Raw genomic sequence first — 22,545 nt, forward strand, 5'->3', positions numbered from 1 at the left:
CGAAGCTGGAAAAAGCAACTCTTGACTGCAGAATTAATCTTTCTCAAAAGAGAGGTTACTGTCAAAGATAACATCAAGATTGCGGTTTGCAAAAGACAGAGAAAAATCCAAGAAATCCAAGACCAATTTGGGCTTTAGCTGATGGTCCCACTATAAGCACCTCCGTTTTATTTTGATTCAGATCAAGAAAATTATTAGCCATCCAGGATCTTAGTTCAGAAAGATAGTTGTGCAGTTGATTTATTGCAGAGTTGCAGACGGGAATATAAACCTGAATATCATCTGCATAGAAAATAGCTCCAATAGGGTGAAGGTATATAGAGAATAAGATAGGACCCAAAATGGATTCCTGAGGAACACCACATTTAAGAGGAGCTGTAGACTAAAAAGAGGAATTTAAAGTCAGGAGGTTTTCTTTTTAATTCTCTATATCATACTATAAAAAACTTTGTGACTAATTGGTAAAATGGTCCATCTTATACTCCTAAAAGTTTGTCACACGCTCGAATTATGTAGAGCTTAGTGAACTGTGAAAACTGACAAGCAAATCACACCAACTGGAAAACAATTTCTAGACTTCTACATCTGTGTGCATGATGTGCACAAGTTTTATCTTTATCTCGTGATTTATTACAGTCATTAAGCAGAATGTTTTCTCAGTCCACTAATTGTGCATGACTTATCTTTATTTCCCTTGAAACATCTGTACATCCGCAGAAAGAAAACAGTACTTCAGGAGAATGAGATACAACATTCTACAGTTGAGATAGTAAGATGAGGTAATGAAACAACAACATGCAGTAAATGATTACACTGTCTCTGGCAGTCTGCATCATTTGTCTTTTGTGCATGACTTTACTTCCTCATTCACATGACCCGCTTTTCTCAATTTATTCGCATGAATTAACACTGCGTTTCAAGAGGCTTCATGCTTCACCCTCTCATGTGGATAATTTTGTACTTCACAGAAATCACATTCTCATTTTACCACTTATCTTCATACTAATTCAAACAAAAAAGTCAGTATCTTTGTACCAATTATTAATGCATAGCCTCCAACAAAGGACCCATGATCTAAGTTCACAGCTTAGTCCCTCTTTTCCTTTATTTGATATCTCACACAAATGTTAAGCTCATTGAATGACTTGCTCTCCATCCTTACATTTCATCTCACTCTCACAGAACACTTGCTATCTTTCTAGACATTGTACAATTTCATTACTTGCTTATATGTTGCTCACTTGACCTGCTCTTTTATCATATGGATTATAATGGCTTTCCATAATGTAATGTTTCATTTTGCTGAAAATGTCTATCAGTCTCCATCCATCCATCCTTTACCAAGTGTTTTCCATAATTGAAAATAACAAACTGCTGACTCCAAGTAGAAACAACAAGACGAACATAGTGTAATGGTTGGCATGGTCAGCATGGGGTATGCAGTTGGGAATGCATGGGATAGGACATGAACGAGGTGAAGAAAATCACTTATAATGAGAGACACAAAAAGGTACCATTAGGAATGACACATGACTTGATGCTCGTTGTTCTTTTCAGTTTGATGGTGACATCACTGAAAATAACAAGGATGAGAAGTTTAACAAACGAGAGGAGACTAGTAAGTCCATCAGGTTTGTTTGTTTAGCTAATAGCCAATCTGTCTCATTATTTTCATTAACACATTTTCAAAAAAACTGCTAAAATCCTTCCATTTTAAATAATTTTAGCACAAGGCTGCAACAGAACAAAAAGTGAAGAAAGTGAAGGAGCTGAATACTTTCTGAAGGCATTATTTATATTTTATAACTTCTGAAGGACCGGTGGAGGAAGAGCATCCAAAGCATTACCTCCCCCAGAGTGCTAGGTGGCAGCTCCCCTGGGCCCTGTTGGATTCCGTGGGCACTGCCAGAGGGTGCTGCACCTGCTGCTAAGCCCTTGATTGCAGCACTTCTGCCACACCCGGAAGGGCTGCCAGAAGTAGACCAACGAGCACCTATAGATATACTTCCAGGTACATTATAAAAGGCGCCAGCTGCCTTGAGTCAGTGAGTCAGAGTTGGATGAGAGAAGACGAAGCTTGCCGGGAGAAGTGAAGGAAAAGACAGAAAAGAAAGTAGTGCGCTTTGTGTTTCATGCTGTGCTGGAAGAACTGAGCTGTACACGTGGGAAACGAGGGAAGGTGTTCCCCATGGGAAAAAATAAAAAATAAAAACGTCTGCCCTGAACTTGTGTCCCACATCTGTATGTGTTGGGTTTGGGCACCAGTCTACCCCCTGGTGGTCCACAATATAAATACACACACACACTCACTGGCAACTTTATTAGTTACACCATGCTAATACCGGGTTGGACCTCCTTTTGTCTTTAGAAGTGCCGCAGTTCTTTGTGCAGTAGACTCAACAAGGTGCAGAAAACATTCCTCAGGGATTTTGGTCCATATTGACATGATAGCATCACGCACTGCATCACTGCCCATCCATGACATGAATGTCCTGTTCCCCCACAGTCCAAAGGTGCTCTATTGGATTGAAAGCTTGTGACTGTGGACGCCATCCAAGTACAATAAACTGATTGCCATGTTCAAGAAACCAGTTTGAGATGATTTGAGCTTCGTGACATGGCATGTTACCCTGCAGGAAGTAGCTATCAGAATATGGGCACACTGCAGTCATAAAGGGATGGACACGGTCAGCAACAATACTCAGGTAGGCTGTGGTTGTGGATGCTCAAGGGGCCCAAAGTGTGGCAAGAAAATATCCCCCATGCCATTACACCACCATCACCAGCCTGAACTGTTGATACAAGGCAGGATGAATCAAAGCTTACATGCTGTTGATGCCAAATTCTGACCCTGCCATCCGGATGTCACAGCAGAAATCGAGACACATCAGACCAGGCAACGTTTTTAAAAACTTCTATTGTTCAATTTTGGTGAGCCCATGTGAATTGTAGCCTCAGTTGCTGCTGACAGAAGTGAAACACAGTGTGGTCTCCTGCTGCTGTATCCCATCTGCTTCACTGTTTGACATTTTGTGTGCATACCTCGATTGTAACAGGTGGTTATTTGAGTTGCTGTTGCCTTTTAATCAGCTCAAAACAGTCTGGCCATTCTCCTCTGACCTCTGGCGTCAATAAGGCATTTTCACCCAGAGTACTGCCACTCACTGGATATTTTCCCTTTTCTGGACCATTCTCTGTATGTGGGAATCTGAGGCACCGCTACACTCCAGGGGAGCTGCCATCTAGCATTTTGGAGGAGGCAGTGACCAAAAGTTGCTGCCTTCCCCCATCCTTCCATTCTCAGGGTGTCTGAGCTGCTGGCCGTCTCTTACAATATACATTGTGACAGATAGGGGGAGCTATCGTCCCCTTGAACCCTCAGACCAGACGCCAGACACCAGATAAAAGTCCAATTATTATTTTTATTATAATAATACAGTGCATCAAGCACCCTCCACTCCACAATATTCATTAATAAATCAATACACAATCAATAATCAATCCTCCGCTCCCAGACGCGTTGACACCCTTCCTCCCAACTCAACTCGTCCGTCTGGTATTTACCAGAGTCCTTTATAGTCCATGACCCGGAAGTGCTTCTGAGCTCTCAGTCCATGTGATTATCCAGCACTTCCGGGTCAGGTAAAAACTCCTCTTTTTTCTTCAGCCCGGAAGTATTTTATTTCTTCCATTTTGTGACAGGGAAGTACTTCCGGGCTTTACGAATAATACATGTCCTTGAGCCTCCCTGCAGCGTCCTCTGGTGGCCCCCATGGTATCCACCAGGGCTGTGAAGGAAAACTCCAAGGTCCATGATGCCCTGCTGGAATTCGGGGCATTTCCACACTGCAGGAAGGGCTCCACCTGGCGGCTTGGGGGTATTGGCCGGGATAAGCTGCCGGCCATAGTCCACAACATATACATATACATATATACATATATATACATATACATATATATATATATATATATATATATATAGAGAGAGAGAGAGAGAGAGAGAGAGAGAGAGAGAGAGAGAGAGAGAGAGAGAGAGAGAGACACATATTCATATACATATATATATATATATATATATACACACATATACATTGTGAGATATGGCCAGCCGTTCATCCCGGCCAATACCCCCAAGCCGCCAGGTGGAGCCCTCCCTGCAGCATGGAGGTGCCCCGAATGCCAGCAGGGAATTATGGACATTGGAGTTTTCCTTTACAACCCTGCTGGATACCACGGGGACCGCTAGAAGACGCTGCAGAGAGGAGCAGTGACTATTTTCCCTACACCTCAGAAGTACGTCCCAGTCACATGGACAGAAGGAATGACGTGCTTCCGGGATGAAAAAGAAGAAAAGAATCTGACCCGGAAATACTAAGAAGTCACATCGACTGAGGGTTCGGAAACACTTCCGGGTCAGGGAATATAAAAGGACTATCGGAAATCCCAGATGATGAGCTGAGTTGGGAGGCAGGGTGGCTAAGCGTCAGGGAGAGTGGAGGATTGAGTATTGTTTATTGTTTATTGAGAATTGTGGAGTGGAGGGTGCTTTGTGCAAATTATTATTATAATAAAGTCAACTATTGGACTTTTATCTGGTGTCTGACGTCTGGTCTGAGGGTTCAAGGGAGCGAGAGCGACCTAATCTGTCACAACATATATATACTGTATATTGTGGACGCTGGCCTGGACACAGACAGGTGGACACCGATAGTTCACCCAACACACGTTTATTGTACATTCTATTTACAGTGAACAGCACACAACCCCAAAACTCCCCCAAAGTTCAGACCTCTACCAAAATGCCTCTCTCTGTACAGGCCGCCTCCTTTTCTCTCCTCCCAAGCTCTGTCCTTCTCCGCTCCTGACTCAAGCCCCCGAATGGAGGGAGGCGGCCCCTTTTATAATCACCCGGACGTGCTCCAGGTGCCTCCCGATTAATCTCCGCCAGCACTCCTCAGTGTGGCGGAAATACCAGCCCCGCACTCGGAAGCACTCCAGGTGTCCCTGGTCGTCTTCCCCCTAGCACTTCTGGAGGTGGCGGAAATGCTGAGGACCAGGGCTCTCCAGGCATCGGGGCGCCCCCTGGTGGTGACCATGCGCCCCTATTGGGTTGAGCTTCCAAGCTCAGTCAGTTCCCGTGGTCCCCAAAGCCACCAGGGCTGTCGCCCCCTCGTGGTCTGGAGATCTGGAGGAGGCGTAATCCCTCCTCCGGTCCTTCCGGGCATCCCAGCTGGATGCCACCCCCATCCACTTGCCACAATATATACATATACATATATACCTATACATATATATATATATATATATATATATATATATATATATATATATATATATATATATATATATATATATATATATATATATATATATATCCATTTTCCAACCCACTGAGTCTGAACACAGGGTCACGGGGGTCTGCTGGAGCCAATCCCAGCCAACACAGGGCACAAGGCAGGAACCAATCCTGGGCAGGGTGCCAACCCACCGCAGATATATATATGTATATATATATATACACATATATATATATACATATATACACATATATATATAAATAAACACACACACACACAGGAGTTTTATTAAACAGCATTGCAATAAAATAAATACTATGTGTTATGAAAATTCTTGGCTACTTGGGGGTGCTATAAATAAAGATGTGGCGCTCTTAAAGCATTGCTGCTAAGCCAAGTGGTTGTTGGATGAGGGTTGGAATATGCACCAGGTTTCAACATGGTATATAATCTTCAGGTTTGTCCATTAACAAACCTGCTCCTGTCAAGATGATCCAAATGGCCCTGTGCATGCGTCCTGAATTTCACTGCAGGATTGCAAGTCACATATCTGCTCTTTTTGAGTTGTTCTGTATTTACTGTACCTGTAAATGCACAAAAATGCCCAATGTCAAGATTTTGTTTTGTTTCTTTGCAAACATCGGCATCTTGAAAAGGAAATAAAAAGTGAAGCAATTTACCAAAAACTAAGTGCACGACCTCACTGGGCTAGGGAGGGAATTCTGCAGAATGAGACATCTGTTTGGAAGTGCTCTCCACTTTATAAAATAACTGCTTGTGACTCTTTGCTACAGAATGCCATGTGCTTCCCTCTTCAAAAAATGATTTTATTCATAATCAATTAAAATGAATTCATTATAAATGAAGTTATGGCATGGAGGAACTGTAGTGGTGCTTGAACCCAGGTCATGCCTTTGCTATATTATAAAGTAACAGCACAAATGTGTCTGTGCCATGCTCCCTGGCAGCGCTAGTTTTGTTATTTGGAGGATGACAGGGCGATGAGTCTTACATAGAGCCCTGAGGCAATAAACAAGGACTATGACAGTGCTGACCAATGTGATTCCATAAGGATGCTATAAATGGATTTATTTATCTTTTTCTGTGATCAATCTTTTATTGAAACAAAATGTCTCTGACAAGAAAAATAAAGACAATTCAGTTAAGAAGGGAAAGATTTATCTGTCTAACTTAGTGCCACTTCAATTACTGTATATGTGCTCAGCCATTTGCGCTCTGGGCTCCTCCAAGGTGCATGACTATCTGGACAGGCAGGAGTCTATTTGGATACACCAGGGTGTAGCAGAGAGTAAAAGATTAACCCCACTGGCGATGATGATTTCAGTTTAGAAGGTTGCTTGCTTTTCTCTGGATTGCTCTTGATAATCTTCACTAACACAGTCATCTATCCATGTTACAGTGACAGAGACTCTCTTGATGATTTTATATTGAGAGTGGGCCTGTCAGCTCCCAGAGCAAATGGTAAAACAAATGGCTTTTGGCAATATGAGTAGGACTAGGGCCCCCCATTCATAGATTTGAAAGTGAAAGTGAAATTGTATCTGAGTTATGAGCTAGGACCACCAAGCTTCAGAGGCGATCAATGACCCCATGTCACACTTGAAAAAGCAAACTAATCCAAGGCAATGATTGTGTTCAGACTGAGTGGGAAATCAGTGTCCCAAAATGCCTGAAGCTACAGGAGATCTTATTTAGTGAGGATGGTGTATCAGCGCACTATGGGAGACTGGAAGGGCAAGTGCTCAAAAAGTGAAACAGGTGCAGTTGAGATGGGGACATGGTGGGGAACAGAGGTTGATCCACCAGGGAGAGTTGTATGTTGTTGCATCTGTCATGGGAACTTTTAATTATGAACAGACATACTGTATCCATAAACAGAAGATGAACCATGGCAGTGTACACTGTGTGCCACCACTGAGCCACATGCTGTAAATGACCTTCATACTGTAGACGTGGACATGGCTGGAAACTTGTTAAGGGCAGACTTAATACACATAACACATGCACCTGATGTAATTTTGGAGAAAGTAGGTGGGTAGGACTGGCGAGCCTGTTGGGCTAAATGACCCGTTCTAATCAAAATTGTTCTAATGTTCTAATGTATTTGCATGCAGTCATAAGATAATAACATTGACATCTAAAGCCAATTACTCACTTTGACCTTTGATAATTGAATTATGGAAACAACAAATTAACATTTGATTTGTATAGTTTTTGCAGCACATGCTATTCAGGTTTTTTATATAGCACCTGCAGCATAGGGAGATAATGTTCATCTCATCCTATGTGGCATCCAGAGCACAAATTCAGCTTATACAGTGTCTGCTGCATTTAGGACACTTTTATGTTCTTCTCATCTAATGCTTGGTGCACAAGCAGGTTATAGTGCTTTCAGAAAATATTCAGACCCCTTCACATTATTCACATTTTATGATGTTGCAGCTTTGTGCTAAAATGGTTTAAACTCATTTTTCCCCACCTCATGCAACACTCAGTACCATGGAATGTCAAAACAAATGCAAGATTTAAAAAATTTTTGCATATTTATTTAAAATGAAAAAAATTTGAACGTGAGCGTCAGTTTTTTGATCATAATGTAGGTCATTATGATAGCAATTGACAAAAAGAATTCATAATTAATGGTAGAATTACGGTATTTGAGGGTTCCTCTAGAGTGCCTCTTTCTCCTGCACGATTTGGCTCAACAATTAATCAGCACATCGTCATCTCATAACAGGCTTAAGTTTCGAGTTTGGTATTTTTTCGCCTAACTATTTTAGCTCTAGACCGTCCTCAAGAAACTGTGACACAAAGGCACACACAGACACACACCCGTCATCGAGTTAACAATGTTTTTGGCATTAGGGCATTGAGATCTGTTGAAAACCAGAGACTGAAATTTTTGACAGATCTAAAGCTTTCACTCCTCCCCAATAGACAACAGGTTATGGTCAATATGAAATACACCATTGCCACACATATTAATGTCCTTTACTCAGTAGTAATTGAAGCACCTTCTGCAGCAATTTCAGCCTGGTCCTTTCTCAAGTATGATGTGACAAGCTTCTCATACTTGAATTTTTGGATTTTCTGCCATTTTTCTCTGCAGTTCCTATCAAGCTCTGTCAAGATGGATGGAGACAGCCAGTGGACAGCTATTTTCATGTCTATCTAGAGATGTTCAGTTGGGTTCAAGTCTGGGCTCTAGCTGGACCATTCAAGAACATTCAGAGAGTTGACCCTAAGTCACTCCTACATTGTCTTTGCCTTATGTTTAGGTCTTTTGACATATTGGAAGGTGAACCTTTGGTTCAGTCTAAGATCCAGCGTGCACTGGAGCAGATTTTCATTTAACGATTATCTCTGTAGTTTGCTCCGTTCAGGTTTTCCTACACCCTGACTAATTTCCCTGTCCCATCCTCATGGCATAATGCTGCCACCACCATCCTGCACCTGTGGAATGGTATTGCATGGGTGATAGGCAGTTTCCTCCAGTGATGACGTTAGGAACTGAGGCCAAACAGTTTAATGTTGGTTTTATCTGACCAGAGAATCGTGTTTCTCACAATTTGAGAGTTCTTTGGAGTTGGTAAAAAGGCACCTAAATGGGCTTTCATGTGCCTCTTACTGAGTAGAAGCTTCTGTCTTGCCATTCTGCCATAAAGCCCAGATGAGTGGAGTGCTGAAGTGATGGTTGTCTTACTGGAAGTTTTTTCCATCTCCATACAGGTTCTCTGGAGCTCTGCCAGAGTGACCATTGAGTTCTTGGTCACCTTGCTTACCAAGCTCCTTCTCCCATGATTGTTCAATTTGGCTAGATGGCCAGTTCTAGGAAGACTCATATTTGTTGCAAACTTCATCCATTTCAGATTTATGGAGGCCACTGTGCTCTTGGAAACCTTCAGTACTGTAGGAATTTTTTGTAGACCTTCCCAGACCTGTGCCTTAAAAAATCCTACCTGTAAGCCATGTAGCCAGTTCCTTTGACCTTGTGGCTTGGTCTTTGCTCTGATACACACTGTCAGTTTGGAGATCTTCTACAGTATAGACAGGTGTGTGTCTTTCTTAATCATGTCCAATGAACTGAATTGACCACAGGTGGACTGCAAAAAAGGTGTAGATACTGTCACACACGCGTGCTTAGGAGCAAGTCAACAAACCCAGAGGTGTGTGAAATATCGCGAGACAAGGGGTTGATTTGTGGTAATAACACCTCTCTCTCTCTTTTGTCAGACCAAAAGAAGAAAAATAATCTCCTTGCCTCACTTCTGGATTCTGAGATGGCCACCGAAACATCACTTCTGGCATCCTTTGATGATGTCGCTTCTGGCTCCATCTTATGACAATTCTTCCGGTCTCCAGAAGATGACATCACTTCCTCCATCACATCAATTCCAGTCACTTTTGATGAGGTCGTATCCATTTGTCCATTTCAAAGTCATCTCCTGTCAACTCATTTTCGTCCACCATTTTTTCACTGTATAAAATGCCATTTGTTGTAATACACTTTGATCTGATGTAATAAGTATTTTGATCCATCATTTTGACTACTCATTTTTCTTTAGTCCTTCAGACATTATATGGGGACAGTGCCCAACTCTTTTTCTTTAGTGAAAGTGTTTTTTTGATTAATAGAATGGGGTGCACTTCAGTCAGATTTCAAGATTCATAACAAAGGGTCTGAATACTTATGTCAGTGTGGCATTTCAGTTTTTTACTTCTAATAAATTTGCAAAAATTCCTAATTTCCTGTTTTCACTTTGTCTTTCTGTGGTATTAGGTGTTGCCTAATGAGGGAATAAAATTAATTTAAATGATTTTAGCACAAGGGTGCAACATAAAAAATCTGCAAAATGTGAAGGGGTCCGAATACTTTCTGAAAGCACTTCATGATAACTGTACATGGTGCTGAGCAGATAAGTTAGATGTCCCTTATGTAGCATCTGGAACACAAGCCAGTTACATAAATCTTATACTACAGTCACAGAGGGTGTGGGTTAAACTTCTATAGCACCCAGAGTCCTTGTCTTAGACATTAGTAGCAGCTTAACAGCAGGCATGTTAGGATCTCTGCCTTTTATGAATGACTGACCTTGTCGTTGCCATTCCTGCTGCATGTCTATTAGACTCATTTGTCAGTCAAAAAGTTTTCTCATTCCATCATTCGAGGACTTGTCATTTTCTTTCAAACAGTAACACAGTGTATTAAGTCTTCTGTTTGCACCAACTCATATGAACTGCGATTCATGTTGTAGGCATTTGGTATATTTGAAAGGCTACTCTGCCATCTACTGGCCCATAAGATTAGTACAGTAGTTGATTTTTTTTTCCTTTTTTTAAGTTTTGATTGATGGAGCAAATGAAGTTTCTCTGTATTGTGGACATTTGCTAGGATGCCCAGCTTGGCAAAGAGGCAAACACTTTGGACAACAACACCTCTTAAGACAGTCACCCTGCATAGGGTGTAATTTACTGAATTGAGACACCACCACTCATTCCAATCAGGACTGTTTATACTCATCAGTCATTTTTGAGCTATAGAAGGCACTCCACGTTAAGACAAGAACATCCACAAAATAAATACAGGTTAGGAGATGAACCAGGGCCTAGGTGTAGTGAAGTGGCAACACTTCTGACTGAGGTCAGAATATACATAATGCAAATGCCCCTCCTCTGTCCCACTGGCTGCACCCGTTTCTCTTGCAGTGTGACATAGTGGTTAAGGCTTTGGATTTTAAACCCTGAGGTTGTGGGGTCAACTCCTGCTATTGACACACTGTGACCACGAGTAAGTCACTTCGCCTGCTTGTGCTCCACTTGAAAAAACAAAATTTTATCTCAGATGTTGAAAGTAACTGAGAACTTAAGGCATCAGCCAGATAAGAAAATCTAGTGTCTCACTTAAAATATTTGAAAATCAAAAGTATACTGTGATGAAAAAGTATGAAAAATAATCAGATATTTGCATCCAATGAATAATAATAATAATACATTTCACTTAATAGGCGCCTTTCTTAACACTTGAGGTAACCTTACAATGAAATTAAATAACATTAATAAAATACAAAAACAAAGAGGATGATAAAATCAAATAGCAATTATCTACAGAGGTAGTAGCAAACGGATATGAGAGGGAAGAGAATTCCAGAGTTGAGGAGCACTATGAGAGAATACTCCATCTACCATAGAACAGAGTTAAATGTGTGGTACAGAAAGTAAAGCTGCAGATGAGGATCTGAGTGAGCGAGAGGGAACGTAAGTCCGCAGGAGATCAGTGAGGTAGGCAGCAGCAAGGCTGTGGAGAGCTTTAAACGTTAAGAGCAGTATTTTGTATTGTATTCTGTAGTAAACAGGGAACCAGTGAAGTTGAGAGAGAATAGGTGTAATATGTTAAGTGGATTTGAAACAGTTTATTATCCTAGCAGCAGTTGTAAGTGATGGATAAGTTTTTGTGAGATGCCAGATAGAATAGCATTACAGTAATATATACATGAGGTGACTAGGGCATTAACCAATACGTCAGTACTGTGTTGCGTAAGAACAGGACAAAGTCTAGAAATGTTTCGGAGATGAAAGAAAGCAGTCCGAGAAACATTACTTATATGGGAAGAAAAAGAGAGAGTACTGTCAAGAATGACGCCCAGGCTCTTAACCTGGGAAGAGATGTTTGTGTTAATGTTGTTAATTAAAATAGAAGAATGGTTAACCTTAGTGAGTGTAGATTTAGAACCAATGAGGAGCACCTCAGTTTTATTGCCATTTAATTGGAGAAAATTGTTTAAGTCATCCATGACTTTATGTCTTGGAGACATGCCATAAGAGTATTTGGAGGGAAAACAGAAGTGTATTTAATGGATAGACACAGCTGTGTGTCATCAAGGTAACAATGAAATTTAATACCATGGTGCTAAAAGATATTACCTATTGGGAAGATATCAATGAGAAAAAGAAGTGACCCCAAAACAGAACCCTGTGGAACTCCCCGAGTAACAATTGCATTCTCAGATTTAAAGCCCTTTACTTGAACAAATTGCATCCTATCAGTGAGGTAGGAAGAAAACCATTGGAGGACAAGGCCACAGACTCCAAAACTAGCTAGTCGTTTCAAAAGTATCTGATGAGACATGGTGTCAAATACGGAGCTGAGGTCAAGAAGCATAAGAATTGATAAAAGTCCCATGTCAGCTGCCCGGATGATATTTGTGAACAAGTACATACTGTACCTGAATAAAGCTGGTGTTCTCCAAATGAGATGTAGTCATCAAATATAGGCTTACCAAGCACCTCAAACTTAATGCTGATTGAGAGGTGCAGGTATTCCTGCCTACTAAAGCTGTGTTTATTTAAATCTTAATGAAAAATACTACAGGGGAGTGAGCCAAAACACAATCACCTCTAAGCCATTCTTGGAGACTCCTGATTGTGAGGGAAACACTGGCCCTGTTCTCCTCTCACCCTTGTTTTGTCTTTTCACTTCTAAATTCTGGCCAGGCTCCTCTGACTGACTATGTTTTCCCTACACTCTGATACTTACAGCATGTGAAGGGCCAAGCACCCAAGATGGCTCCTAGGCTGCCTTCACCTGCCAAAGAAGGTGTTTTCAGGCTCTCTATTAGCACTTAAGTACAAGAGGACCTTGTGTAGAACCTCTATACACTTTAAAGAAAATAAATTATGGAACTTTCATTGGCTTCGACATGCACAGACACTCTGCTGACAATCCTCCACTGAATCCAGATCCCTGTAGTCTTCACACCACCTCTTAATGTTACTTAATGTGGGGAGGTGCCTCAATAAAATTCCAGTGGGCCACAAAATGACTACAAATAATTAAAAAAATGCAGCAGAGTATTCAAATCACTAAAAATCAAACTACAGTTGGGGTGTTAAACTAACCTTTTTAAAGCAGCCCACTTCATCGTTATCCAAAATATGTTACGGCATGCAATGACTGTAAGTTTTTTCAAAGTCCCCCCTTTAAATGTTCGTTTCATGGTATCCATATATAATTGTGAAGGAGTACATTTACGCATGACATTTAAAAGCACCACCACTGTCGACTGCTGTTAATCTATGCAGCGCAGCTTATCAGAGCTACTAGCCTGTAGTTTGAATGGGAACAGGCTGTTTGCAGTGATCCAACAAGAAAAAGTGAAAAGAAGGTGAAACCAAGGGATGACAAAGAAGCTTCTGTAATTAAGCTATGTCTGCATTGATTAATTCTGTTTTTCAAAAATTATTTTTGATTTTACAGTTTTAGAAATACATAATCATTTCATGCTTAATTCAAAAAGTATTACTTAATATTTTTTTACATGTATATAGCATTTTTCTCACTAGTCAAAGCCAAGTGAGCAGCTTTTGTTATCAAAAATATCTGCAGTGACAAATTCTGTATTCTGGTAATTATTGGTTATTATTTATCTATAAAAAATGCCAACTCATGTTATGTTATGTCTAAGAACTACTTAAATTATTAGAAACACACAGGCAGTTTTTGAAATGGCTTCTTCATTTTATATTATGCATTAAAAACACTGAAAATATGCCTTGGTTAATATATGTTTAAGTTTAAAAAAAAGCTCTTTTGTCAAGACCCTCGCATATTCTTGTGATTCCATGGGGGATGTCTCATGAATTAAGGCTGAGGAAACTCTGTGCTAGTGAGCTTATTAATTAACAATATTTTAAATAACTGGAACACCAGGAAAAATAGAACAAAAAAGCATTGCGATGAAAATCTTTAAAATCAAGATAAAAACACTGAATTTTCCATTTGCAGCATACATTAATTAACAGATACACCTAATGAAGGCCTCCTTCATCTTTTTTTTCTTTTTATTATCAGAATGACCTTTTCGTCCTTTCCAGATACAGACTTAGGCAGCCCTTTTCTAACATAAATTCCAATAAACACTTGGTTTTCTAATTTTTGAATTGACAAGGAAAAACAGAAAAAGGCAAATTAACAGATTAATAAAGGTAGGAGTCCAATTAAAAGCAGAAGTTAGTTGGAATGAAAACCCTCAGCCAGGAGGTCCTCAGGACTGAAGTTTATAATCACTGATTTAAGATATGCACCCTGCGTTTATTTATTTTGCTTTTCATTATTTATAAAACCTCGTTATCTAGTATTTAAAACAATTATTACTTAATATTTTAATCCATATGCGTCTGAGTACCTGCGATACGATGCTGCCTGGTTTAGCGCTGATTGATTCAACAGGTTTTAGCACTCAACCTCCGTCAGTCAGTGCATGACGTGTTCTCCGGGTTGGACTTTTGTCGTCCATCCTCAGTGCTGCTGACGTCACAGCGCGACGCGCCTGCCAATCTTAGCCTGAGAGACTAATCGGCGAATTATCTGAAACAGACAGACTGTACTAGTTTGTATTGGCTGTACCACACACTCGCCTTACTTGCCTTCTGTCTGTCATTCCGCGGTATGTACTGCATTTTGTCTTCTTCACAGCGTAGCCTGTTTTTGATAATAAAGCTGTTATGTTGCCGCCACCTGAAGGTCACTAAAATACATAGGAGTCTTGGTGCTTGTCAATAAATTGTAACCCGGAGTCTCCGTGCGTTGACCTCCGCTAAGCGTGGAGTCGAGTTCTGTGACAAAATCATTTAGACATCGATGTCATCTTCTCAGTCCGGATTCATACTTTAAAATAGCATTTGTAACAGGCACAGCACGTAGAAAACCTAATTTATGCCTTCTCTCTTGGATTAATGAGTGTAGCAGCATTCAATAAGAACATGCATACCACTTGGGTGTGAAAACTCTGAATCCTGAACGTCTGAGCTCTGAAGTTAGACACCGTGATCCAGATCGTTTAGTTACACAGGTGTCATTATGGCAGGACTGGCTGTTGATTGTTACACTATATATTATAGGTTTATAAGATCGTTATTGTCCCGTGCATCGACTAAGTGAAACTCTTACATGCATTAATTACAGTAGGATTCTATCAAAAACTCTTACACATACAAAGTTTGGACACATTCAGACATTTTCATGTTTTCAATAGAAATTGATACTTTTTTTATCACGATACTATCACCTTGATTTTGAAAATACACCTAAGACATTACTAGCGTTTCTCACTACTGTTACTGTTTGAAATTACTTATTTTTAATATTCATATATGACTGCAAGGCACTGTTTTCTGGAGCCATTCATTCAGTGTCCTAATGCTAATCTCCCTTAGCATTTATTAATGGCTAATTAAGGATAAGCTAACTGATTATTAAAGAAACCTGTGCAATTGCATTAGCACTGTTGAAACCTGTGATTCTGTTCATTTAGGTTGCAAGGTACTGGCATTCAGCGCAGTTCTGGGTTCAGTTATGGCCAAAATGTAACAACATTCTTAAGAAACATGTCAGTTTATTTTTATGCAGAATAAAGGTGCAGCAGTTTGACAAGAAACCAAGAATTGCACACAAAGATGTCTATTACTGACTTGAGAGAAGATGGAAAACTGGATCTAACAGGATAAAAAAAGGGGAAGGCCAAAGGTGCACAAATGCATAAGAGGAGAAGAAGTACACCAGAGTCTATATTTGAGAAACAAATGCCTTACAGGTCCTCAGGCTTCTGGCTTCTTTCTTAAATACACAACAAATATCAGCGCAGTCGGTAACAGGGAAAAGGCGACTTGACCTAACAGGCAGAGTTTCAAAGAAAAAGCCATATCTGAAACTGGCAAATGAAAAGGTTGAAATGGGGAAAAAAAATGCATAGTCTGCATCTTGGAGATGTCCTTTCTCTGTTGCAGATGACACTGATATTTTTCATATATTTAAGGAAGAAGCCAACTGAGGAACTGTAAGGTGTTTGTTTCTCATACTACACACTCTAATGTTCTTATCGTCTTGTACAGCTGTCAAACTGGGTCTTCTCCTTTTTTTTTTCTATCCTGTTAAATCCAGCTTGCCCTCTACTTTCAAAACAGTGTGTCAAATCTTCAGTTTCTTGTCCATCTGTTGAATGGAAAAACCTTAATTCTGCCTAAAAAAAAGATACGTATCTTGAGAAAGCTGTTGCATTTTTAGCCGTTTTGAACACAGAACGGAACTTTAGAAATGCCAGTACATTCCAACCCAAGCCTTCAGAATAACAGGATTCGGCAGTGCTAATGCAGTTATAAAGGTTTCTGTAGTAACTAATTAGATAGATAGATAGACAGATAGATACTTTATTAATCCCAAGGGGAAATTTACAATTAATTAATTAAAAAAGTAGCATGGCTAGTTAATGATAGTTAATGATAAGCTGTAGGAATTGACTATTAGGACACTGAGAGAATGGCTGGTGAAAGTGGAGCTTTGCAGTCATATGTGAATAATTAAAAATCGGTCATTTCAAGCAGTAAAAGCCATTAGCATTGTCTTAGTTATGTTTGTAAATCAATTTAATGGTCATATCTTGAAAAAAAAGGCATTGATTTCTATCAAAAACATGACATTTTCTGTGTTTCCCCAAACCTTTTATTAGTACTGTATATAAGAATGTGAGACTTTTGACATATCAGAAGCAACCTTGCAACCTATTAAATTTGTTTGGCTAGTGAAGAACTAAGTCGTCCCTATATGTCTTTCAGCTAATTTTAACAGTTATCCAGGTTTCCTCTTTAACTACTCTACATAACACAGCGGTTTGTTAAAAGTTTCCACAGCCCTATGTGTATGAGAGGCTATTTAGGACTTTGGGGAGACCCAGGTATGGTTGTCACATGTTTTTATTCTTGTGTGTATGTCTCAGGATCAGCACCTCATAAAAAAGTAATTTAAACATTAATTGAAAATCTGAAGTCACCCTCAAGCATTGCTGGGTTGGCTGTAACAATGTGGGGGTTGGGTTTTTTAAACTGATTTATATTTTGTTTTTCAAGCTATAAACCTGAACTTAATTTGAACATGAATGAAATTAACATTGTGAGGAGCTGAAGAATGATGATGCACATAGCTGCTCACACCAGTGTATAGTGTAGCTGTGCAAGTAAATCGCTTCAGTGGTGTGCCAAACATGTGGCAGAAAGAATACATTTATTAAGCATACTTATATAATCTTGAAAAAATGCATAATTTAAAGTTTTTCATTATTCTAGCATTCACAAGTGGCAAAACAGTGCTTCTTTTTGGTTTCCTCTATAGTAGAATCTTCGGTTGGAAGGACAGAGTCTAAAAACATTGTTAGAAATAAAATTTAACTACAAAAGAAAAACAAATTGATTTTGAAAACACAAATAAAATAACAATATAGCAGTGCTTGCCTTGTGTAACTGCACAACAGTGGCTGCCTGAAAACACAAAGCAGCTAAATTTACTGGCAAAATTTTGAGAATAGGAGTCTCTTTAAAAATGGCTCAGACACTGTTCTGACAAAGGAATTCTGCAAATTTATGCCAAACTCTTAGTCTGTACTTCGTAGCCTTTTTTATGAAACTTTATATATTTATTTTTGTATTGCCCTAAGCATAACTTCAAGCATTATTTACCCCTCAACAAACAAGTAAAAAATGTAAAGCAGCTGGTTATCATATCAACCCACCAAAAATTAGATAACATGCCCATCCAAACTTTTAGTATGTATTTATTGTTAATTAGTGTGCAGTTTAAAGTAGCAACCAATTTTTAGCATCAAAATATAGACATTCACTTTTGTATGAGTTATCTTAATGTAATAAAGATTTACAGCAAAAAAGAAAAAGATGTGAAGTGTTTTATAGGGTTTGTAGGAATTATAGGGTTGTCACTGTCACATTTTGTTTCAAAGTTTAAAACACTAAATCTGTGCTCACCTCTCACCAGTCTAATTTGAACGTCTAGAATCAGAATGGTGGCTTGCAGGTTAAGGTAATGCACATTTTAGTTTTAGAATTTAGTGACGGTGCCCTCTAGTTTTAGATTCTTGTGCTTTGTGTCAACCATACCTGGACTCCCCAAATTCATTCTCAACAGTACATGTATGCTCTGCACTGAAAAGCTTACACTGTATACAGGGGTTTTATCTCGTACATTTTGTTAAATGAATGTACTTCACACTGAATTACATGCAGTGCATACTGAGATTTTGTCTGTATTAAGTGCGTACAGTACATAGTGAAATACATGCAATATATATCCACAAATTTAATAGTGAACTAAAGGAGGAAGAAGCACAAAGATTCTTAAAGTAACTTAAAATGTAACTTGAGTACTTTACAAAAGACCCTTTATTACTTTAGTATCCATATTACTAACCGAGAATGGTAAACCGGATGGCATGGACGCAGGTACACAGCGATGGGACCATGAGACATACTGCGCAGGCGCGTACAGAGCACGTCTCATGAACCGCGAGCAAAGTCGTATCCACCGCGAACGAAGGAGTCACGGCCCAAAAACGAAAGAGCTCAACTGACGTGAATGAGAAATGAAGCAACAACGCGCCCATAGCTAACGACTAACGACACAGCCACACAGAAAAGAGGATTCTGCGCTGCAGCCCAGATTCAAATGGAAGAGGCTACGGCGGCCCTACAGGTCCACAATGATGGTACGGAAGGCGCAGGCGTCACCGCCATATTGTGAGTGGCACTACTACGGAAGGCACAGGCATCACCACCATATTGTGAGTGGCACTACTGCGGAGTGAAGTTAGGAATAATGTGCTGCTTGGGATTGTACAAACTGCTGAACGCTTTACACCGAATTCACACACAATACAGCTCAACGATACAAACACGAGCCCACCTGGATAAGATCAATGAACACAGGTGCCTACAACGCACGTCTGAAACTGCGGAAGCAAAGCAGGCACGGGTTCAAAACGAACGACCTCGACTGACGGATATACAAACACGAGCCCGCCTGGATAAAATCAATGAACGCAGACGCCTACAACGCGCGTCTGAAATGCCGCAAGCAAAGCGGGCACGGCTCCAAGACGAACGAGCTCGACTAATGTATTTCAGGATACCCAACGCCGGGGGTAGGCGAGCGAAGCGAGCAGGGGGCGGAGCCCCCCTTGTTTTATAATAACTTGCTATGCAAAATGCACCTTGTTAGTATTTGCTTTTGTATTCAGATAAGAATTGCTTGAACATTTTGATAATGTATTTTTAAATGAAATGTGTCCAGAGTTTTTAAAAATGCTGCTATGTGAAATGTCATTTGGCTGTAGGTTTATAAGTGATAGCAACTGGTTTATGGTTTTACAAGTGCTGAAACTCCCTTCTGGGTGCAAGTTGTTACACATTCACTTCGCTACAACCCTCTTGCTTCAGAGTGCCAAGCTGCTGTTTCTAAGTGCAAAGTTTATGCAAGTACACATCAGAAGTATAAAGTTAGTTTTATGAGATCCAAAATCTCAGAAATAAGATACATTTTATGAGGCCAAGAAGATGAGGGGAGCAGACAAAGAATTATGAGCCCTTCGGACACATGACCACTCCACACTTAGATTAGCTTTAAAAGGTTTGTAAAGAGCTGATCGAGGGTCTTCCACCATCATCATGATTTAGATACATGTGCGGTGCAGTAGAGTTTCAGAGACCAACCAGCAATGCAAGAATAATGCTGTCTGAGAGGCTGAACATTTAGTATTATAAGGGTAAATGATGCTGATTTCCTCATCTTGATTTTTTTTCACTTTAGCTTAAAAGAATTTTTAATATAATCATTTTGAACATATTTATATTAAACTGAATTAACTGCCTGCTTCACTATCTTGTGTTGCTATTTAAATGACTAAGTGCATTACTTAGGTCAGCAGGTGAGGAAGAGGATGGCCCAATTTCTACACAGTAGCATGATGTAGAGAATAAAGTGCAGATTATATAGAACTGGTACAGTAGCATGCTATAGAATAAAACATGGGCCATTGTTTAGCCAGAAGCAAAAGAGTGAAAGGGTCTTCACAAATCATGTGATATCACCTTTAACTTGAAAACCCATTGTAATGAACACCTAAGTGCCGACAGGTGTTTAAAGTTGTAGTTGCATCTGGATAAGCCATGAGATAGATAGATAAAACTATTTGGTCCCAGGGGGGAATTTGGCTTTTTACTGAAGGTCTTTAAATAAATAAATATATAAATAGGTGTATGTGTAAGTAAGTAAATAAATAAATATACACACACTGCAGAATGACTATAAAGCAAGAAAATTAAAAGAAAGACAAATTCTGACTTGGCAATCACGGTTACAGTGAGGCATTATGCAGACGCATTGCTGTTGGTATAAAGGAGCCCCAGTAGTATTTCTTGACACACTTCTGCTGAACGATTCGTTGGCTGAAAGTCCACAGTGTTAGTGTGTCAAAGAGAGAATGTGCAACATTGTTCATAATGGCACTGAGTTTTATTTTAAGTCTCTCCTTTTCTATGACCTCCAGGGGGTCCAGAGTGTGTCCTATAACTGAGCTTGCCCTTTTAATTAACTTGTTGATTCGGTGGGCCTCTCTGGAAGTGAGGTTACCAGACCAGCACTCCGCAGAGTAGAAAATCGCAGTGGTTATCACAAAGTTGTAGATGTGTATATCACATTCCATATTTAAGGAATACTAAGGTTAAAAAGTCTGTTCTGCCCTTTCTTATATACAGTAGTTCCTCTGTCTTCCAAGAGCAGTCCAACCTGTCATTAATGTGGACACCACACCCAAGTACTTGTAGGAGTGGATGACCTTTGCATCCATTCCTTGAATAGTGACCGGATACAGAAGCTCTTTGGTGTGATGAAAGTCAATAACCAGTTCCTTGGTTTTGCTGATGTTAAGGTGCAAACAATTCTTTTTGCACCAAGCAACGAACTTCTCTGCCTAACTCCTCTACTCTCTCTCATCCCTTTATCAATACAACCCATAAGTGTAGAATCATCTGAGAATTTCTGCAAGTGATATGACTTGGTTTTATATTTGTAGTCTGAGGTGTGTCTAGAATGATGAGACAATGAAACAGAACTGTTCCTTGTGGTGCTCCAGTGTTGCTCATATCTGTATCAGAAATGCAGTTCTTGAGTCTCACAAACTGCCACCTGCTCGACATGTAGGAGCAGACAGAAAGAAAATTGGGGACAAGCCAGAAACAAAATAAAAAAAAAAATAGATGTTAGATCTGAGCACCAAAACAAAAAAAAAAAGTTGGTCATAGTCAAAATAATGGTTGCAAACAGCCTAAAACTAACATCTTCATGGGCGTACCTTTTAGCTTCCACTAACACCGAAGAAGAGGTTGGAAGTTTTAGTAATAACCAGTATCAGACATAGCAATTTTAAACAAATTAACCGCTGCCATGTGAAAATTGATATAAATTGGTGGCGACCATACCAAAAAAACATATTACAAAATTACATCAATAAAAATATAAATATACCAAAAAGAGGCATAAAAATTCCAAAAATGGAGCAAATAAGCTCATGGGTGTCTACAACACTTTATACATAGCAGTAAGCTTTTATTTTATTAGTGAGAGTCAGTGCTATATGCCAAGAATAAAGGATTAATTCATTTTTTGTCTAAGATAAAGTCAAGTTAATTTATTTTAACTACACCTTTTGTTCAGAGTATCTTATCATTTGTTACCGTAAAGCACAAAATGAGCAGTGACCATTAATGTGAATAAACCAGGGTCACATAATTAGTCAGTGATGGTAATTTGCTCAAAATACCATATTGATAAAGAACAAAATATTAGAAGGAGGAAGTAAAGACTTAATGTTGGATAAAAACGATTAATGAGGGGCTCCATCAAATATGAACTATGAGTATATTAATTAGTAGTGAAGGCTTGAGAGCTTTCTTGCTCTTTTTCTTGGAGAGAAGTCTAGAGATTTACATTTAATGGATATTAAGTAGAAAAAACTGAATTTTATGAGTATGAAATTTGGTTGCCATGTTTATCTAATGTGTACTGTTGTCATCCCACGTGGTATGAGCTACAAGTTCAATCCCATCTTTGTGGCATTTACGCATTCATCCCAGGGACTCAATTTTACTCCCTTTTTCTGTAGATGTACTGCCAGGTGGAGAGACATATCATATCAGTTTAGACAAGTTAGTATGTTTGTGTATTTTCGCTTGTTAGATGCCACTTGTTAAAGCCTCCTGATCAAAATGAGCAGAGTCCAGAAAATGTAAACAATTTATTTTATATGGAGCCATTTCATAGTAAATACATCTCCAAAATTATAGTATGACCTTTCTTATATTTGTGTCACAAATGTTAGATGGGTTAAGTCAG

General features: G+C 39.5%; 1 protein-coding gene across 1 annotated transcript in view; it reads left to right on the plus strand.

Moving 5' to 3' along the window:
- Nucleotides 1-14,600: 14,600 nt before the first annotated feature.
- plgrkt (plasminogen receptor, C-terminal lysine transmembrane protein) overlaps nucleotides 14,601-22,545 on the plus strand; it is a 66,813-nt gene continuing 58,868 nt past the window's right edge. The window contains exon 1 of the mRNA XM_028804944.2: nucleotides 14,601-14,761. The gene's annotated coding sequence lies outside the window, so the exon portion shown is untranslated. The remainder of the gene's footprint in view (nucleotides 14,762-22,545) is intronic.

Source organism: Erpetoichthys calabaricus, chromosome 7 (assembly GCF_900747795.2).
Source record: "Erpetoichthys calabaricus chromosome 7, fErpCal1.3, whole genome shotgun sequence".
Classification (NCBI taxonomy): domain Eukaryota; kingdom Metazoa; phylum Chordata; class Cladistia; order Polypteriformes; family Polypteridae; genus Erpetoichthys; species Erpetoichthys calabaricus.